This window comes from Dendrobates tinctorius, unplaced genomic scaffold, assembly GCF_039654945.1.
Source record: "Dendrobates tinctorius isolate UK_male_01 unplaced genomic scaffold, ASM3965494v1 ptg000058l, whole genome shotgun sequence".
Classification (NCBI taxonomy): domain Eukaryota; kingdom Metazoa; phylum Chordata; class Amphibia; order Anura; family Dendrobatidae; genus Dendrobates; species Dendrobates tinctorius.
This window is the reverse complement of record NW_027361726.1, coordinates 20071465-20090681: the sequence shown is the minus strand read 5'-3', so window position 1 is coordinate 20090681 and position 19217 is coordinate 20071465. Positions and strand designations below refer to the sequence as shown.

The following is a 19217-nucleotide window of genomic DNA, read 5'->3' as shown; positions in this document are numbered from 1 at the left end:
TCCACCGTGTAGATGATGTAATAACTGCTGCTAGGTGACGGCAGAGCAATCTGGCGGTAATGTGCACAGGGTTTAACTGCACCCAATGTGCACTACTAAAACTCTGTTGAACTCAGAGTCACAGAAACAAAAGACAAAAACGCTGGAGTCTGTTATGAGCACAGACTGTCAGCGCTACACCCGCGGTATATGGTCACAGGAGTAACACTAGATGGTGGTACTTACTCCGACTAGACCTACCGAAGAGGATCGGGTGAAGTGTGTCGCAACCACGAACACAAATAGAGCTGCCACTGCAGTATGGCGAGAACTGAGCTGCTGCAAAGACACTGCTAACAAGCAGGTGCAATGCTGATGCTAGGCTGCTGAGGCAAATGGAGCAATAGCGCGCTGGCGTTGGTACTGGCAGTAACTCAAACACTCACAGACGTTGTATCAGAGGGTAGGGGTTTCCAATGAGTCATTCACCAGTTCATGCATCCATCAACAAACATACAGCAGCAGTATGACTATACTAGCGCATGGCGGAACAGCCATGCATGCTTTTTATACCAAACGGGACCTTCCGGAAATCTCCAGGTCTCCAAGAGGAGCCAATGGGATCCGACACAGGACCTGAACACCTGACTCCCGAGCATGCTCAGATGCAGGAGTAAACGACTTAGCCTCTGGAGAAAGTTTCCGCATGGCAATCTCCTCTGCAGCAGATGAAGAGCAGGAGACTGAAGAATGTGAGGATCTAGATTTCAGCAAAGGAGAGGCAGAAATCTGACTCCTAACATTACCCCCCCCCCCTCCTAGGGCCCCCTCCTCCCCAAGCCTTCCGGACCATCAACCTGTGCCCTGTGGTGGCATAGGGCGCAAACTCATCCGAGCTGGGTGTCCTGGTAGGTGATACGGTAAACCGGGACACATGGAAGGCATCAGTGGAGGCGAGGTCACCAGGTTTCAGAAGGGACACCTGGGAAATGGCGGGAGCTGCCGATGCAACAGAGCGTCACCGTTAGTCGGCGGCCATCGCCACCCTCCACCTAGGAAGGCTATCCTGAGCACATGAGGTGCATGCCTGAATAAGTTTTTTGATGTCCCGAGCTGTTGTGAGTTCATTTTCCCCTTCACCATTGAGGTCTGATGAACTCCCTCTTCTGGTGAAGGAAGGTAGTGAGGCTGATTACAAAGCACCTGAGCAGAATGATGATGACTGGGTGACTGGGATTGCTGACTGGATATAAGGCAGCCGACGCCTTTTTGCCTTGCGGGTGATTACTCTGAGGGATTCTTGGAGACCAGTCTGATTCCTCCTCCTCAAAAGCTAAGTTTTCTGCTCTACTTTTTGCATTTTGGTTTTGTTTTGCCTTGTTTTTCTGGATTTCTGCCTTTCCCTGCTGGGCGAGTTGAATTCCTTTTTTGCTCTGTTTTCAGATAATACCTGAGTACTGATATAATCTTTTTGAAGCCTAGAGTCTTCAGGGCTTTTTTCCCTATCAGTCTGTTGGCTCTTGTTTTTGAGAGGGTTTTGGCGGATTGCAGACAGGACAGGAAAGAAAAGCTGCTATTTAGTTAGCTTGGGCCCCATCATTTGCTCAGCCTATCTTTCTATCTGTGAGAGTGTTTTTTCATCTTGCTTCACCGTCATTATATGTTGGGGGCTGCCTATTGCTTTGGGGTCTACTCTGGGGCAGTTTAGATGTCCCTTTGTCTTTAGGCTATGTAGTTCTCCGGCTGTGATCGAGGGGTCTAGGGCACCGTAGGAACCCCCCACGGCTACTGCTAGTTGTTAGGTTCAGGGGTCTGCAATCCGATAGCTGCCAACTTCTCTGGTTTTCTGGACTTAGCTAGTATTTCTGTTTTTGCCTCCTACGGTGACTCATTCATAACAGAATCACCCGCCATACCGCAGATCCTAGGGTACTCAATAGCAGGAAAGAATTGTAAAAAAATAAAAAATAAAGTGTGTATATTTTTTCCCTCTATATCTGAGGCCGTAGGGGGAATTTTTTTTTCTCAATGGAGATAAAGCAATTGTCTGATCGTGTGGAGCAGCTCACTGCGGAAGTGCGGGGAATTTTCCGCCTACCTTGCTCATTCACATCGTGCTGAACCAAAGATCCCTACTCCTGATGTGTTTTTTGGGGATCGGTCTAAATTTTTGAATTTCAAAAATAATTGTAAATTTTTTGCCTTGAAGCCTAACTCGTCAGGGAGCTCCATACAGCAGGTTAAAATTGTCATCTCTTTGCTGCGTGGCGATCCCCAGGATTGGGCGTTTTCTTTGAAACCAGATGATCCTATTCTGACTAATGTGAACGCATTTTTTCAAGCCTTGGGGTTGTTGTATGACGAACCTAATGCTATTGATCAGGCTGAAAAGACCCTGTTGGCATTGAGCCAGGGTCGAGATTCTGCAGAATTGTACTGTCAAAAATTCCGAAAGTGGGCGGTCCTTACTACCTGGAATGATAATGCCTTGGCAGCTCTCTTTCGGAAGGGTTTGTCAGAAGCCGTAAAAGATACTATGGTGGGATTTCCTGTTCCCTCTGGTCTTGACGATTCTATGTCATTAGCCATTCAGGTTGATCGGCGTTTACGTGAACGCAGGACTGCACGAGAGGTGTTGCCACCTGTTGAACAAGTGTCTGAACCTATGCAATGTGATAGAGTTTTGTCCAGGGAGCAACGTCAGGAGTTCAGAAGGCGTAATAAGCTGTGTTTTTTTTTGTGGAGATGCCTCGCATATTATTTCTGTCTGTCCTAAATGAGAGAAACGTTTTGCACACACGTTTTCTGTGGGTGGTGTTCAACCTAAGTTTCTTCTGGCAATTACTCTGATCTGCTCCCTGTCCACATTTTCCGCCAAGGCTTTTGTGGATTCGGGAGCAGCCCTGAATCTAATAGACTTGGATTTTGCTAAACGTTGTGGATTTCTGATGACACCTCTGCGGACGCCTATCCCTTTGAGGGGGATTGATGCTACTCCTTTGGCGAAAAATAAACCTCAGTTTTAGACCCAGGTGGTAATGCGGGTCACCCCAGACCATCAAGAAAGTTGCAGATTTTTGGTGTTGCATAATTTGCATGATACCATTGTTCTGGGGTTTCCCTGGTTGCAAATTCATAATCCAGTTTTGGATTGGAAATCTGTGTCTGTGGTGAGTTGGGGTTGTCGGTGTGCCCTTAGTGAGGCTCCGGTTTTTTCCACCTCTCCTCAGTCGCATGATGTTCCTGACTATTTGGCGGACTTTTATGATGTATTTAGTGAGAATAAGTCTGCGTCTTTGCCTCCTCATAGGAGTTATGACTGTGCAATTGAACTGAGCCCGGGGTGTAAATTTCCTAAGGGTTGGCTCTTCAATTTATCTGTACCCGAGCACGAGGCTATGTGATCCTATATTAAGGAGGCGTTGGAGAAGGGTCATATTAGACCATCCTCTTCACCCTTAGGTGCCGGTTTTTTTTTCGTGGCCAAAAAGGATGGTTCATTAAGGCCTTGTATTGATTATCGTGCCCTCAACAAAATTACTATTAAATATCAGTATCCGTTACCCCTGATTTCAGATCTATTCTCCAGAGTTAAAGGTGCTTGCTGGTTTACCAAGCTTGACCTCAGGGGGGGCGTATAATCTTATCCGCATTAAGCATGGGGATGAATGGAAGACGGCGTTTAATACTCTGGAGGGACATTTTGAGTACCTGGTGATGCCTTTTGGGCTCACTAATGCCCCTTCTGTCTTCCAGTGCTTCATGAACGACATTTTCCGAGACTTTGTGGATAAATTTTTGATTATCTGTCTGGATGATATTTTGATCTTCTCCAAGGATTGGGATTCTCATGTGGAACATGTTCGGACTGTGTTCCGGATCTTGAGGGAGAATTCCCTGTATGTCAAAGGATCAAAATGCCTTTTTTGGGGTACAGAGGATTTCATTTTTGGGATTTATTTTGTCTCCGTCAACTATTGAAATGGATCCGGCCAAGGTACAGGCCATTTATTGTTGGGTTCAGCCCACTTCTTTGAAGGCCCTCCAGAAGTTTTTGGGTTTTGCTAATTTTTAATCGGAAATTTATAGCAAAATTTTCTAGTATTGCCAAGCCATTGACTGATCTGACTAAAAAGGGTGCTGATGTGTTGAATTGGTCTCCGGAGGCTGTTTCTTCCTTTCAGGAGCTGAAGCGAAGATTCACTTCTGCCCCGGTTTTGCGGCAACCTGATGTCTCACTCCCGTTGCAGGTAGAGGTGGACGCTTCTGAGATTGGTGCAGGAGCTGTTTTGTCCCAAAAGGATCCTGTAAGATCTAAAATGAAACCCTGTGCTTTCTTTTCCCGAAAGTTCTCTCCATCTGAACGTAACTATGATGTGGGGAATCGGGAACTGTTATCCATGAAATGGGCATTTGAGGAGTGGAGACATTGGTTGGAGGGAGCTAAACACCAAGTCGTGGTCCTCACTGACCACAAGAATTTGATTTACCTGGAGTCGGCCAAACGCTTGAACCCTAGACAGGCTAGGTGGGCCTTTTTTTTTTTTTTTTTTTTTTTTTTTTTTTTTACACGTTTTGATTTTGTGGTCTCTTTTCTTCCTGGCACTAAGAATGTCAAGGCAGATGCCCTCTAGGAGCTTCTTTGCTGATTCTCCTGTGGTGACCAAGCCTGCTACCATCTTAGGCGAAGGGGTAGTTCTTTCTGCCATCTCGCCCGATTTGAGACGTGCTCTGGAAGAGTTCCAGGAGGACAAACCTGAGCGTTGTCCCAGTGGAAAGTTGTAGGTTCCTGACCAGTGGAAGAAGAGAGTGATGTCTGAAGTTCATTGCTCTGCATTGGCTGGTCATCCAGGTATTTTTGGTACTAGAGATCTGGTGAGTTGGTCTTTTTGGTGGCCCGCCTTGTCTCGTGATGTCAGGAATTTTGTGCAGTCCTGTGGGACTTGCTCCCAGTCTAAACCTTGTTCTCGCTCTAGTGGGTTGTTGATGCCTTTGCCGGTCCCCAGGAGGCCATGGACCCATATTTCAATGGATTTCATCTCTGATATGCCTGTGTCTCAGAGAATGACTGTTATTTGGGTGATTTGTGATAGGTTCTCTAAGATGGTTCATCTTGTACCACTCCCTAAGTTGCCATCTTCCTCTGAGTTGGTGCCCCTGTTTTTGCAACAGGTGGTTCGCTTGCACGGGATTCCTGAGAACATTGTATCTGACAGAGGAGTTCAATTTGTGTCTAGATTTTGGAGGACTTTCTGTTCCAAGCTGGGAATTCAGTTGTCCTTCTCCTCTGCGTTTCACCCTCAGACCAATGGGCAGACGGAGAGAACAAACCAGACCTTGGAGTCGTATTTGAGATGTTTTATTTCCGCTGATCAGGATGATTGGGTTTCATTTTTGCCCTTGGCCGAATTTGCTTTACATAATAGCTAGTTCTGCCACTTTGATGTCACCTTTTTTTTGTAACTTTGGGTTTCATCCTCGATTCTCTTCAGGGCAGGTGGAGCCCTCTGCCTGCCCAGGTGTTGACACTGTGGTGGAGAGAATGCACCAGATCTGGGACCAAGTGGTGGATAAGTTCTCTCTCTCCCAGGAAAAGGCCCAGCGGTTTTCCAACCGACATAGGACCATTGGTCCCCAGTTTAAGGTTGGTGATATGGTTTGGTTATCATCAAAAAATATCGCTATGAAGGTGGCTTCTCCTAAGTTTAAGCCTAGATTTATTGGACCTTACAAGATTTTGGAGATTATTAATCCGGTCTCTTTTCGTTTGGCTCTTCCTGTCACATTTAAAATTCATAATGTGTTTCATAAGTCCTTGTTGAAGAGGTTTGTTGAACCAGGTGTTCCTGGGGTGGCACCTCCGGACCCTGTATTAGTTGAAGGAAACTTGGAATATGAGGTAGAGAAGATACTGGATTCCCGTCTGGCTAGACGGAGACTCCAGTATTTGGATAAGTGGAAGGGTTATGGTCAGGAGGATAATTCCTGGGTCTCTGCCTCTGATATTCATGCCAAAAGATTGGTGCGTGCCTTTCATCGGGCTCACCCTGATTGCCCTGGTGGCGTGGATGAGGCTTCGGTGACCCCTCCTCAAGGGGGAGGTACTGTTGTGAGTTCATTTTCCCCTTCACCATTGAGGTCTGATGAACTCCCTCTTCTAGTGAAGGAAGGTAGTGAGGCTGATTACAAAGCACCTGAGCAGAATGATGATGACTGGGTGACTGGGATTGCTGACTGGATATAAGGCAGCTGACGCCCTTCTGGCTTGCGGGTGATTACTCTGAGGGATTCTTGGAGACCAGTCTGATTCCTCCTCCTCTAAAGCTAAGTTTTCTGCTCTACTTTTTGCATTTGTGTTTTGGTTTTGTTTTGCCTTGTTTTTCTGGATTTCTGCCTTTCCCTGCTGGGTGAGCTGAATTCCTTTTTTGCTCTGTTTTCAGATAATACCTGAGTACTGATATAGTCTTTTTGAAGCCTAGCGTCTTCAGGGCTTTTTTCCCCTATCTGTCTGTTGGCTCTTGTTTTTGAGAGGGTTTTGACAGATTGTAGACAGCAGCTTTTCTTTCCTGTCCTATCTAGTTAGCTTGGGCCCCATCATTTGCTCAGCCTATCTTTCTCATCTTGCTTCACAGTCATTATATGTTGGGGGTTGCCTATTGCTTTGGGGTCTGCTCTGGGGCAGTTTAGATTTCCCTCTGTCTTTAGGCTATGTAGTTCTCCGGCTGTGATCGAGGGGTCTAGGGCACCGTAGGAACCCCCCACGGCTACTGCTAGTTGTTGTTAGGTTCAGGGGTCTGCAATCCGATAGCTGCCAACTTCTCTGGTTTTCTGGACTTAGCTAGTATTTCTGTTTTTGCCTCCTACGGTGACTCATTCATAACACCGAGCCCTGTGCGGCCACCAATACACACCGGCCAATAGCTTCGTGGTTTGCATATAGCCCCGATGGTTGTGCGCATTGGATGCGTGTGCCCAGGCAAGAACCTGAGCCCTAAGATGAGGAGGGACAAAGATCTTGTCGACCGGCTTAGAATCCGACCATTTCGGGGAGCTGGCTTTCTGAGAAGCCGCACACACACATGATGACAACCGCAAATGGACACTTGAGCCGGAGCTGTATCAAAACTGGTGCAGGACACCTCCATGGGCTCTGGGGGTAGAACCTCTGGCTCAGGCAGCTCAAGAGGCTCAAAAAAATTTGAGAGACGGACTCGCTCTCCGCTTGGAGTGAGCATGCTCCATACCGCGCTCCGAAAAACGGAAGTCAATACGTGAAGAGACAGAAATTAGCTCCTCCAAGCTAGTGGGGATCTCTCTAGTAGAGAGCGCATCCTTGACATGCTCTGCTAGGCCTCGCCAAAAAGCGGGAATAAGGGCCTTATCAGACCATTCCAACTCGGACGCCAGTGTCCGAAAACGGACGGCATACTGGCTAACCGAGAGGGATCCCTTAGTAAGTGCGAGTAACTGCAGAGACTTATCATGCGTGACCCGTGGGCCGAGGAAAACCTGCTTGATGGCCATTAACAGGTGCCCTGCGGTCCAAATATTAGAATCACAACGCTCCCACAAAGGCGTAGTCCATTCCAAGGCCTTGCACGACAGTAGGGAAATAACGAATGCCACCTTGGCCCGTTCTGTAGGGAATTGCGCGGCCAGCAGCTCCAGGTGGATTGAGCACTGGCTGATGAAGCCCCTACAGGAGGCGCCATCCCTGGAAATCTTATTGGGTCATGGAGGCGTGTGACTGTCGGTGCAAGGGTGGACACGGACATACGGCCTACCGCATCAGTTAGAGCCTGTACAGCAGCATCAGTAGCTTGTGCAGCGGCGAGAGCCTTCTCAAGAGTAACTAAGCGGTTCTCAAGCTGCCGTATGCACTGCATGAGTTGCTGCTGATCTGCCATCATTAGCCAGACCCTGGCGCTAGTATAATGTTAGGATTGGCGGAAGGCACTAAATAAAAATATAAATAAAGTGCCTTCGCCACTCGGGGTCCACCGTGCAGATGATGCAATAACTGTTGCTAGGTGACGGCAGAGCAATCTGTCGGTAATGTGCACAGGGTTTAACTGCACCCAATGTGCACTACTAAGACTCTGTTGAACACAGAGTCACAGAAACAAAACACAAAAACTCCGAGTCTGTTAGGAGCACAGACTGTCAGCGCTACACCCGCGGTATATGGTCACAGGAGTAACACTAGATGGTGGTACTTACTCCGACTAGACCTACCGAAGAGGATCGGGTGAAGTGCATCACAACCGCGAACACAAATAGAGCTGCAACTGCAGCGCGGCGAGAACTGAGCCACTGCAAAGACACTGATAACTAGCAGGCGCAATGCTGACGCTTAGCTGCTGAGGCAAATGGAGCAATAGCGCGCTGGCGCTGGTACTGGCAGTAACTCAAACACTCTCACAGACGTAGTATCAGAGGGTAGGCGTTTCCAATGAGTCATTCACCAGTTCATGCATCCATCAACAAACATACAGCAGCAGTATGACTATACTAGCGCATGGCGGAACAGCCATGCATGCTTTTTATACCAAACGGGACCTTCCGGAAATCTCCAGGTCTCCAAGAGGAGCCAATGGGATCTGACACAGGACCTGAACACCTGACTGAGTTCGTCCCATGAGCATGCTCAGATGCAGGAGTAAAGGACCTAGCCTCTGGAGAAAGTTGCAATCTCCTCTGCAGCAGATGAAGAGGAGGAGACTGCAGAATGTGATGATCTAGATTTCAGCAAAGGAGAGGCAGAAATCTGACTCTTAACACCGGGAGTCTGTTCACCCGCAATTATACTTATTCTCATACACTTTCAAATCAACTGAGGGTTTTATCATATCTACAGTTGTGGCCAAAAGTATTGACACCCCTGCAATTCTGTCAGATAATACTCAGTTTCTTCCTGAAAATGATTGCAAACACAAATTATTTGGTATTATCTTCATTTAATTTGTCTTGAATGAAAAAACACAAGAAGAATTGTCCTAAAGCCAAATTGGATATAATTCCACACCAAACAAAAAAAAGAGGGTGGACAAAAGTATTGGCACTGTTCAAAAAATCATGTGATGCTTCTCTAATTTGTGTAATTAACAGCACCTGTAACTTACCTGTGGCACCTAACAGGTGTTGGCAATAACTAAATCACACTGGCAGCCAGTTGACATGGATTAAAGTTGACTCAACCTCTGTCCTGTGTCCTTGTGTGTACCACATTGAGCATGGAGAAAAGAAAGAAGACCAAAGAACTGTCTGAGGACTTGAGAAACCAAATTGTGAGGAAGCATGAGCAATCTCAAGGCTACAAGTCCATCTCCAAAGACCTGAATGTTCCTGTGTCTACCGTGCACAGTGTCATCAAAAAGTTTAAAGCCCATGGCACTGTGACTAACCTCCCTGGATGTGGACGGAAAAGAAAAATTGACAAGAAATTTCAATGCAAGATTGTGCGGATGTTGGATAAAGAACCTCGACTAACATCCAAACAAGTTCAAGCTGCCCTGCAGTCCGAGGGTACAACAGTGTCAACCTGTACTATCCGTCGGCGTCTGAATGAAAATGGACTGTATGGTAGGAGACCCAGGAAGACCCCCACTTCTTACCCCGAGACATAAAAAAGCCAGGCTGGAGTTTGCCAAAACTTGCCTAAAACGTTTTGGAAGAATGTTCTCTGGTCAGATGAGACAAAAGTAGAGCTTTTTGGGCAAAGGCATCAATATAGAGTTTACAGGAGAAAAAAAAAAAAAAAAGAGGCATTCAAAGAAAAGAACACGGTCCCTACAGTCAAACATGGCGGAGGTTCCCTGATGTTTTGGGGTTGCTTTGCTGCCTCCGGCACTGGACTGCTTGACCGTGTGCATGGCATTATGAAGTCAGAAGGCTACCAACAAATTTTGCAGCATAATGTAGGGCCCAGTGTGAGAAAGATGGGTGTCCCTCAGAGGTCATGGGTCTTCCAGCAGGACAATGACACAAAACACACTTCAAAAAGCACTAGAAAATGGTTTGAGAGAAAGACTGGAGACTTCTAAGGTGGCCAGCAATGAGTCCAGACCTGAATCCCATAGAACACCTGTGGAGAGATCTAAAAATGGCAGTTTGGAGAAGGTACCCTTCAAATATCAGGGACCTGGAGCAGTGTGCCAAAGAAGAATGCTCTAAAATTCCAGCAGAGCATTGTAAGAAACTCATTGATGGTTACCGGAAGCGGTTGGTCGCAGTTATTTTGGCTAAAGGTTGTGCAACCAAGTATTAGGCTGAGGGTGCCAATACTTTTGTCGGGCCCATTTTGGAGTTGTGTGAAATGATCAATGTTTTGCTTCACTCTCGTGTTTTTTCATTTAAGACAAATTAAATGAAGATAATAATACCAAAGAATTTGTGTTTGCAATCATTTTCAGGAAGAAACTGAGTATTATCTGACAGAATTGCAGGGGTGTCAATACTTTTGGCCACAACTGTAGGTCCACGCCCCAACAGGCCTAGACACCACCCTTTTGCATCTATACCTGCAGGGGGCATTTATGCACACTTTATCCAAGTACAGTTTATCAAAGTACTGGCAGTTATAACATGGATGAATGTGACACGCATCTCTATTCTCTTCATACAGGTAACCAGCTTTTCCAATCTCTGCTCTGAATCCACTCCTGTGTCTCCATTCAATGTCAGCAAGCAGTTAATCCTGAATGCTATCTCTGTGTTTTCAACTCTGCAAGCTTCTATATGGTATATAGTTTTTTTCAACTTACTCTGCTTGTCCCCTTATGTTGTGAGGTCAAGAAACTTTTCAAAGTGCTTTATGATCCGTGTAGTGCTGGACATGTGTTTATTTGACCACAACATTTTATTGGGTCCTGGTGTCTCAATTTAGTGTGATTGATTAACGAGAAGAGAGAGAGCCCACAAAAAAAAAAAAAAAGTCTTATCCTCCTATATATTCAGACATAGCTTGGGGATAGCATTTATGCAGGGGGCATTTATGCACACTTTATCCAAGTACAGTTTATCAAAGTACTGGCAGTTATAACATGGCAGGAGACAGGTAATACATTTATATACATCTACTCCCTGTACATTTGGAGTACAACAAATATATACCATATACATTTGTGTAATTTTAATCCTGGCCGCTGCATTCACACACATCCACCGCCCTGGCATTAACTCTCTACACTCCATCCACATTGGCCCCTCGCTTCTTTCCTCTCCTATGTATAGCACTCATGCTCTTTTCACGTTGTTAAACTGCACAGATCCAGTCAGTCCCACCATTCAACATCAGAGACGTTCTCACAAATCATTTAACCATCTGCTCACTCTTTCTATCCTCCTTCTCCTAGTCGCAGGAGACATTGCTCCCAACCCTGGTCCCCCATGTTATAGAAAGTCAAACCTCCCGACTGCTACACTCAGAAACCCCTCTAATCTTATTAATATTCCCTGCATGCCTTCTGTCTCTCTTAATTGTGCACTTTGGAATTCTCGCTCAGTGTGTAACAAACTCTCCTTCATTCATGACTTTTTCCTTTCTAATTCTCTTAACCTCCTGGCTCTTACTGAAACCTGGATCCAGCAGTCAGACACTACTGCTGCTCTTTCATACGGGGGGGGGCTTCACTTCTCTCATACCCCAAGATCAGACAATAGAGCTGGTGGAGGCGTTGGTCTGCTCCTATCACCAAAATGTACCTTTCAGGTTATCCCTCAACTACCCTCACTTGTCTTCCCTTCTTTTGAGGTCCATGCCGTCAGACTCTACACCCCCTTCTCCATGCGAGTGGCGGTGGTGTATCGTCCTCCCGGCCCCTCCCATCAGTTCCTGGATCATTTTGCCACTTGGCTTCCACATTTTCTCTCCTGTGACATCCCTACCCTCATCATGGGTGATTTCAACATCCCCATTGCTCTTCCCCTCTCACCATCTGCTACTCACCTTTTATCTCTAAGCTCCTCGTTTGGCCTTTTGCAGCTTACTAATTCTCCAACGCATGAAGACGGAAACTCCCTCGACTTGGTCTTCTCTCGGCTTTGTGCAGTGGATGATTTTGCAAACTCCCCTCTCCCGCTCTCTGACCACAATCTTCTTTCATTCTCTATCAAGAACTGCCATGCTGCTCAGGTCACCCCCACTGTCCAGACTTATAGAAACATACAGGCCATTAACACCCAGAAACTTAGGAAGAACTTGCAGTCTTCATTGGCCCCTATCTCCTCCCTCTCCTGTCCTGATTCTGCATTGAAGCATTACAATGAAACACTTCAAAGTGCCCTGGATGAATTTGCACCCCCTATAAATAGAACACCACAACGCAGACGGCGACAAACCTGGCACACGGTGCAAACACGTTTCCTGCAGCGGTGCTCCAGGTGCGCCGAACGTCTGTGGAGAAAATCCAATCTACACGAAGATTTCATCCATTATAAGTTTATGCTTAGAACATACAACACTGCCCTTCACCTCTCCAAACAAACCTGTTTCAACACCCTCATCACCTCACTGTCCAATAACCCGAAACGTCTCTTTGACACTTTTCATTCTCTACTCAATCCAAGAGTACAGGCCCCAACCACGGAGCTCCGAGCTGACGATCTGGCCAATTACTTCAAAGAAAAAATTGACCAGATCCGACAGGAAATTATCTCCAAATCCCCTCATACCATGCACTGTCCTCCCTCCCCCACTGCATCTAACTCACTCTCTGATTTTGAACCAGTCACAGAAGAAGAAGTAAGCAGGCTCCTTGCATCTTCTCGCCCAACTACTTGCACCAGTGACCCATTTCCGTCACAGCTCCTTCAGTCCCTTTCCCCTACTGTCACCCCTCACCTAACTAAAATATTTAACCTCCCTCTCTCTTCTGGTATTTTTCCCTTCTCATTTAAGCATGCCATCATACATCCACTACTTAAAAAACCATCCCTCGACCAAAACTGTGCCGCTAACTATAGACCTGTCTCTAATCTTCCCTTCATCTCTAAACTCCTGGAACGCCTGGTCCACTCCCGTCTTATCCGCTATCTCTCAGAAAACTCTTCTCGACTCTCTCCAATCCGGTTTCCGCTCTTTACACTCCACTGAAACTGCCCTCACTAAAGTCTCTAATGATCTGCTAACAGCTAAATCAAATGGTCACTACTCCATGCTAATTCTCTTGGATCTCTCTGCAGCATTTGACACTGTGGATCATCAGCTCCTCCTCACTATGCTCCGTTCCATTGGCCTCAAGGATACCGTTCTCTCCTCCTATCTCTCCGACCGCTCCTTTACTGTATCTTTTGCCAGTTCCTCCTCCTCTCATCTTCCCCTTACTGTTGGGGTCCCCCAAGGATCGGTTCTAGGTCCCCTCCTCTTCTCCTTGTACACTGCCCCTATTGGTCAAACAATCAGTAGATTTGGTTTCCAGTACCATCTCTATGCTGATGACACCCAATTATACGCTTCTTCTCCTGACATCACGCCTGCCTTTCTAGACGATTGTCTAAACGCTGTGTCTAATATCATGTCCTCACTATATCTGAAACTGAACCTGTCAAAGACTGAACTCCTGGTGTTTCCTCCCTCTACTAATGTACCTATACCCGACATTGCCATTTCTGTGTGTGGTTCCACTATTACTCCCCAGCAACAGGCCCACTGTCTTGGGGGTCATACTTGATTCCGAGCTTTCCTTTGCCCCCCACATTCGATCACTGGCTCGCTCTTATCATCTGCACCTCAAAAACATTTCTAGAATTCGACCTATTCTTACCTTTGACTCTGAATAAGAGAAACAGTAAGAGTTTTTGCATTCTCGTCTCGACTATTGTAACTCTCTTCTAATCGGTCTCCCTCTTACCAAACTCTCCCCCCCTCCAATCTGTCTTGAATGCTGCAGCCAGGATCATATTCCTCACCAATCGTTACACCGATGCCTCTACCTTGTGCCAGTCATTACACTGGCTACCCATCCACTCCAGAATTCAGTATAAACTTATTACCCTCACTCACAAAGCCCTCCATGGCTCAGCACCACCCTACATCTCCTCCCTTGTTTCAGTATACCACCCTACCCGCGCCCTCCGTTCTGCTGATGACCTGAGATTAGCATCCTCAATAGTCAGAACCTCCCACTCCCGTCTCCAAGACTTTACACGTGCCGCGCCAATTCTTTGGAATGCACTTCCCAGGTCAATACGATTAGTCCCCAATCCCCACAATTTTAAGCATGTCCTGAAAACGCATTTATTCAGACTGGCCTACCACCCCAACACATTAACCTATTCTATCCCTGTGTGGCAGAGCCAAAAGTTTTACCATAACCAGGTTCCCCGCATCATGTTCCCACATGCTTTATGCCTCCATTAGCCCTCTGTGTCTGTACTGTTACACACTTACCCTGATTGTATGGACCAGTCATAATGTTAACTGTTACCACCCACCTTTCGTGTCTCCCTCTTTCCTCATAGACTAAGCTTGCGAGCAGGGCCCTCTTTCCTCTTGGTATTTGTTATAATCTACTGTATGTGATTATTGTTATGCTGTAATGTCTATTGTCTGTACAAATCCCCTCTGAAATGTAAAGTGCTGCGGAATATGTCGGCGCTATAAAAATAAAATTTATTATTATTATTATTATACCTGGTTGGGCTCACATCGCTGCCTACATCCTAACCAGCTGCAAAACCTTCTCAGGTTCCTTCTGAGATTCACGAGCATGTTGCACAGGTTCTGTAAGAAACCTCCATTGTTTACTTTAACCCCATATAGCCCTGCCCCATCCCCAAGTCCTGCTAAAAAAAAATGAAACTACTTCGTAGTACGCCCCCATTAAACTTTAATGGTTGATTTAAACATTGATACCTTCAACGTAAGAGGTATGAACATCCCAAAAAAATGGTTGCAAATTCTGAATTAAAAAATAAAATGGACGTTTTTCTTCAGGAAACTCATTTTAAACAAACCTAAACACCTATCACTAAGAATAACATTTTTACCCAATGGTTCAATGCCAATTCTCCGATAAAAAAAATAAAGGAGTATTCATAATTATAAACAAGAGACTTCCCTTCACGCTTAAGGATGCTATATATGACAAAGACGGAAGATATATACCATTAAAGTGCAAAATTCACAATAAATTGTTTTCTTTGGTCAACATATATGCCCCCAATAGCAATCATTGCCCATTCTTTAACGCCTTCATGACCCAGCCTATTTTGACCTTAATGACCTGGCCATTTTTTACAATTCTGACCAGTGTCCCTTTATGAGGTAATAACTCAGGAACGCTTCAATGCATCCTAGCGATTCCGAGATTGTTTTTTCGTGACATATTGGGCTTCATGTTAGTGGTAAATTTAGGTCGATAATTTTTGCGCTTATTTGTGAAAAAAACGGAAATTTGGTGAAAATTTTTAAAATTTTGCAATTTTCAAATTTTGAATTTTTATTCTGTTAAACCAGAGAGTTATGTGACACAAAATAGTTAATAAATAACGTTTCCCACATGTCTACTTTACATCAGCACAAATTAGGAAATAAAATGTTATTTTTGTTAGGAAGTTATAAGGGTTAAAATTTGACCAGTGATTTCTCATTTTTACAACAAAGTTTACAAAACCATTTTTTTTTAGGGACCATCTCACATTTGAAGTCACTTTGAGGGGGTCTATATGGCAGAAAATACCCAAAAGTGACACCATTCTAAGAACTGCACCCCTCAAGCTACTCAAAACTACATTCAAGAAGATTATTAACCCTTCAGGTGCTTCACAGGGACTAAAGCAACATGAAAGGAAAAAAAATGGACATTTTAATTTTTCCAACAAAAATTTTCTTTTAGCATCAATTTTTTCATTTTCACATGGGTAACAGGATAAAATGGATCATCAAATTTGTTGGGCAATTTCTCCTGAGTACACGGATACCTCATATGTTGTCATAAACCACTGTTTGGGCGCACGGCAGGGCCCGGAAGGGAAGGAGCGCCATTTGACTTTTTGAATGGAAAATTAGCTCCATTTGTTAGCGGACACCATGTCGTGTTTGCAGAGCCCGTGTGCCTAAACATTGGAGCTCCCCCACAAGTGAACCCATTTTGGAAACTAGACCCCTGAAGGAACTTATCTAGATGTGTGGTGAGCACTTTGAACTCCCAAGTGCTTCACAGAAGGTTATAATGCAGATCAGAGAAAATAAAAAACATCTTTTTTTCCTCAAAAATGATTTTTTAGCCCGCTATTTTTTATTCTCACAAGGCTAACAGGAGAAATTGGACCACAAAAGTTGTTGCACAATTTGTTCTGAGTACACCGATACCCCATATGTGAGGGGGAACCACTGTTTTGGCGCAAGGGAGAGCTCAGAAGGGAAGGAGCGCCATTTTGGAATGCAGACTTTGATGTAATGTTCTGCGGGCGTCATGTTGCATTTGTAGAGCCCCTGATGTGCATAAACATTAGAACCCCCCCCCACAAGTGACTCCATTTTGGAAACTAGACCCCCAAGGAGCATATTTAGATGTGTAGTGAGCACTTTGAACCCCCAAGTGCTTCACAGAAGTTTATAAACGCAGAGCCATGAAAATAAAAAAATATTTTTTCCCCTCAAAAATGATTTTTTAGCCCACTATTTTTTATTTTTCCAAGGGAAACAGGATAAATTGGACCCCAAAAGTTGTTGTCCAGTTTGTCCTGAGTACAATGGTACACCGTATGTGGGGGGGGGAACCACTGTTTGGGCGCACGGCAGGGCTCAGAAGGGAAGGAGCGCCATTTGACTCCAATCGTTAGCGGACACCATGTCGTGTTTGGAGAGCCCCTGTGTGCCTAAACTTTGGAGCTCCCCCACAAATGACCCCATTTTGGAAACTAGACCCCCTAAGGAACTTCTCTAGATGCATAGTGATCACTTTGAACCCCCAGGTGCTTCACAGAAGTTTAAAATGCAGAGCTGTGAAAATAAAACTAATTTTTTTTTCCTCAAAAAAAAATTTTTTAGCCAGCTGTTTTTTATTTTCACAATGGTAACAGGAGAAATTGGACCCCTAAATTTGTTGTGCAGTTTATCCTGAGTATGTTGGTACCCCATATGTGGGGGGAACCACTGTTTGGGCACACGTCGAGGCTCGGAAGGGAAGTAGTGACGTTTTGAAATGCCGACTTGATGGAATGGTCTGCGGGTGTCATGTTACGTTTGCAGAGCCCCTGATAAGCCTAAACAGTAGAACCCCCCCAAAAGTGATCCATTTTGGAAAATAGACCCCCCAAGGAACTTATCTAGATGCATAGTGAGCACTATGAACCCCCAAGTGCTTTACAGAAGTTTATAACGCAGAGGCATGAAAATAAAAAATAATTTTTTTTTTCTACAAAAATAATTATTTTAGCCCCCAATTTATTATTTTCCCAAGGGTAACAGGAGAAATTAGACCCCAAAAGTTGCTGTGCAATTTTTCCTGAGTACGCTGATACCCCATATTTGGGGGTAAACCACTGTTTGGGCACACGTTGGGGCTCGGAATGGAGGGACCACTGTTTAACTTTTTGAACGCAAAATTGGTTGGAATAAATGGTGGTGCCATGTCACGTTTGGAGACCTCCTGATGTGCCTAAACAGAGGAAACCCCTCAATTCTAACCACAACCCTAACCCCAACACACCACTAACCCTAATCCCAACTCTAATCAAAACCCTAACCACAACCCTAACCCCATCACACCCCTAACCCTAATCCCAACTCTAACCCTAACCCTAATCCCAACCCCAAACCATCCCTAACCCTAATTCCAACCCTAACCCTATTTCTAATCCTAACCCCAATTCCAACCCTAACCCCAATTCCAACCCTCATGGAAAAATAAAAACATTCTTTATTTTATTATTTGTCCCTACCTATGGGGGTGATAAACGGGGGGTTTATTTCCTTTTTTTATTTTGAGCACTGTGAGATCTTATCACAGTGATCAAAATAAATGAATAAGCAGCTTTAAAGATGCCAGCAGGCGCACTGCAAATGTGCCAGCCATTTTCCAAGATGGCGGCGCCCATGATTTGGGATGGCGGGATGCCAGGATGGCCAGAGGGACAGGAGGTACTGGGGAGGGTGAGGGGGGAATCGGAAGGCTGGGGGGAGCGGAGGGGAGGGGAGCTGATGATGACTGTGGCGGCCGATCTCTGCCGTCAGTCAGTGGGGAGGTCTGATCTGTGTCTCCAGCCATGGCCGATGCTATTGCAGCATCGGCCATGGCTGGATTGTAATATTTCACCAAATTTCATTGGTGACATATTACAATCGCACTGCGCATGCACCCGCCATTTTCCAAGATGGCGGCACCCATGATCCGGGATGGCGGGACTCGGAGGCACTGTGGAGGGTGAGGGGGGTGATCGGGCTGCTGGGGGGAGCGGAGGGAAGGGGAGGGGGAGCAGATTGTGACGGCGGCCGATCGCCTCCACCAGCCGGTGTGGGGGGGGTTAAATTAGTGTCTCTAGCCATGTCTGATGCTACTGCAGCATCAGCCATGGCTGGATTGTAATATTTCATCAAATTTCATTGATGAAATATTACTATCGCTCTGATTGGCTGTTTCACTTTAAACAGCCAATCAGAGCGATCCACTTGAGGGCTAAACCACCCCCCGGTGGTGAAGTATAACTCTTCCTGTCACTGCGGGTCAGGTGACCTTTCATTGACCCTGGTCACCCGACCAGCAGGAGACTGAGTTATACCATGACGCCTACGTAGGCGTCATTGTTCGTATTGGCACAGCTTTTCATGACGCCTACGTAGGCGTCATGGGTAGGGAAGGGGTTAAGAAGATTATTGATATTTTAGATAATTTTGCAGAAGGTCAAATAATTTTAGGAGGCAAGTTTAATGTACCTCTACACCCCTCTCTAGACACCTCAAATGGTCACTCTACAGTTCCCGCAAAAACAGATACATAAAAAAACTATTAAATAACAGACTCTTGATAGATGCTTGGAGAACAATACATCCCTCCACGAAATTTTATTCTTTTTTCTCCTCAGTTCATAACAAATATTCAAGAATTGATTACCTGTTCATCCCCCATCATCTATTGAATACCATATAAAAAATTTCTTATGACTCTTTTTTCAGATCATGCCCCATTATTTCTCAAAACAGCCATAGATCCACATAAAAGAGGGTCATTAAACTGAAACATAGTAACTTAGTAACATAGTTATTAAGGTTGAAGGGAGACTTTAAGTTCATCTAG

The 19217-nt window shown here is 45.4% G+C and overlaps 1 protein-coding gene and 1 long non-coding RNA gene across 5 annotated transcripts in view; one reads left to right on the top strand and one right to left on the bottom strand.

The window, feature by feature from the left end:
- The window catches only part of LOC141092141 (alpha-1-antitrypsin-like), a 313768-nt gene that overhangs the window by 22237 nt on the left and 272314 nt on the right, over positions 1 to 19217 (top strand). Inside the window, exon 2 of one of the 3 annotated variants that reach the window (XM_073578077.1) lies at positions 10604 to 10719. The exons of 1 other annotated variant lie outside the window; for it this stretch is intronic. The gene's annotated coding sequence lies outside the window, so the exon portion shown is untranslated. Of the gene's footprint in view, positions 1 to 10577; positions 10720 to 19217 lie in introns of those variants that run through there. One more of the 3 variants, XM_073578078.1, reaches the window with a different exon arrangement.
- The window catches only part of LOC141092142 (uncharacterized), a 65106-nt gene that overhangs the window by 30025 nt on the left and 15864 nt on the right, over positions 1 to 19217 (bottom strand). The window lies entirely within an intron of this gene.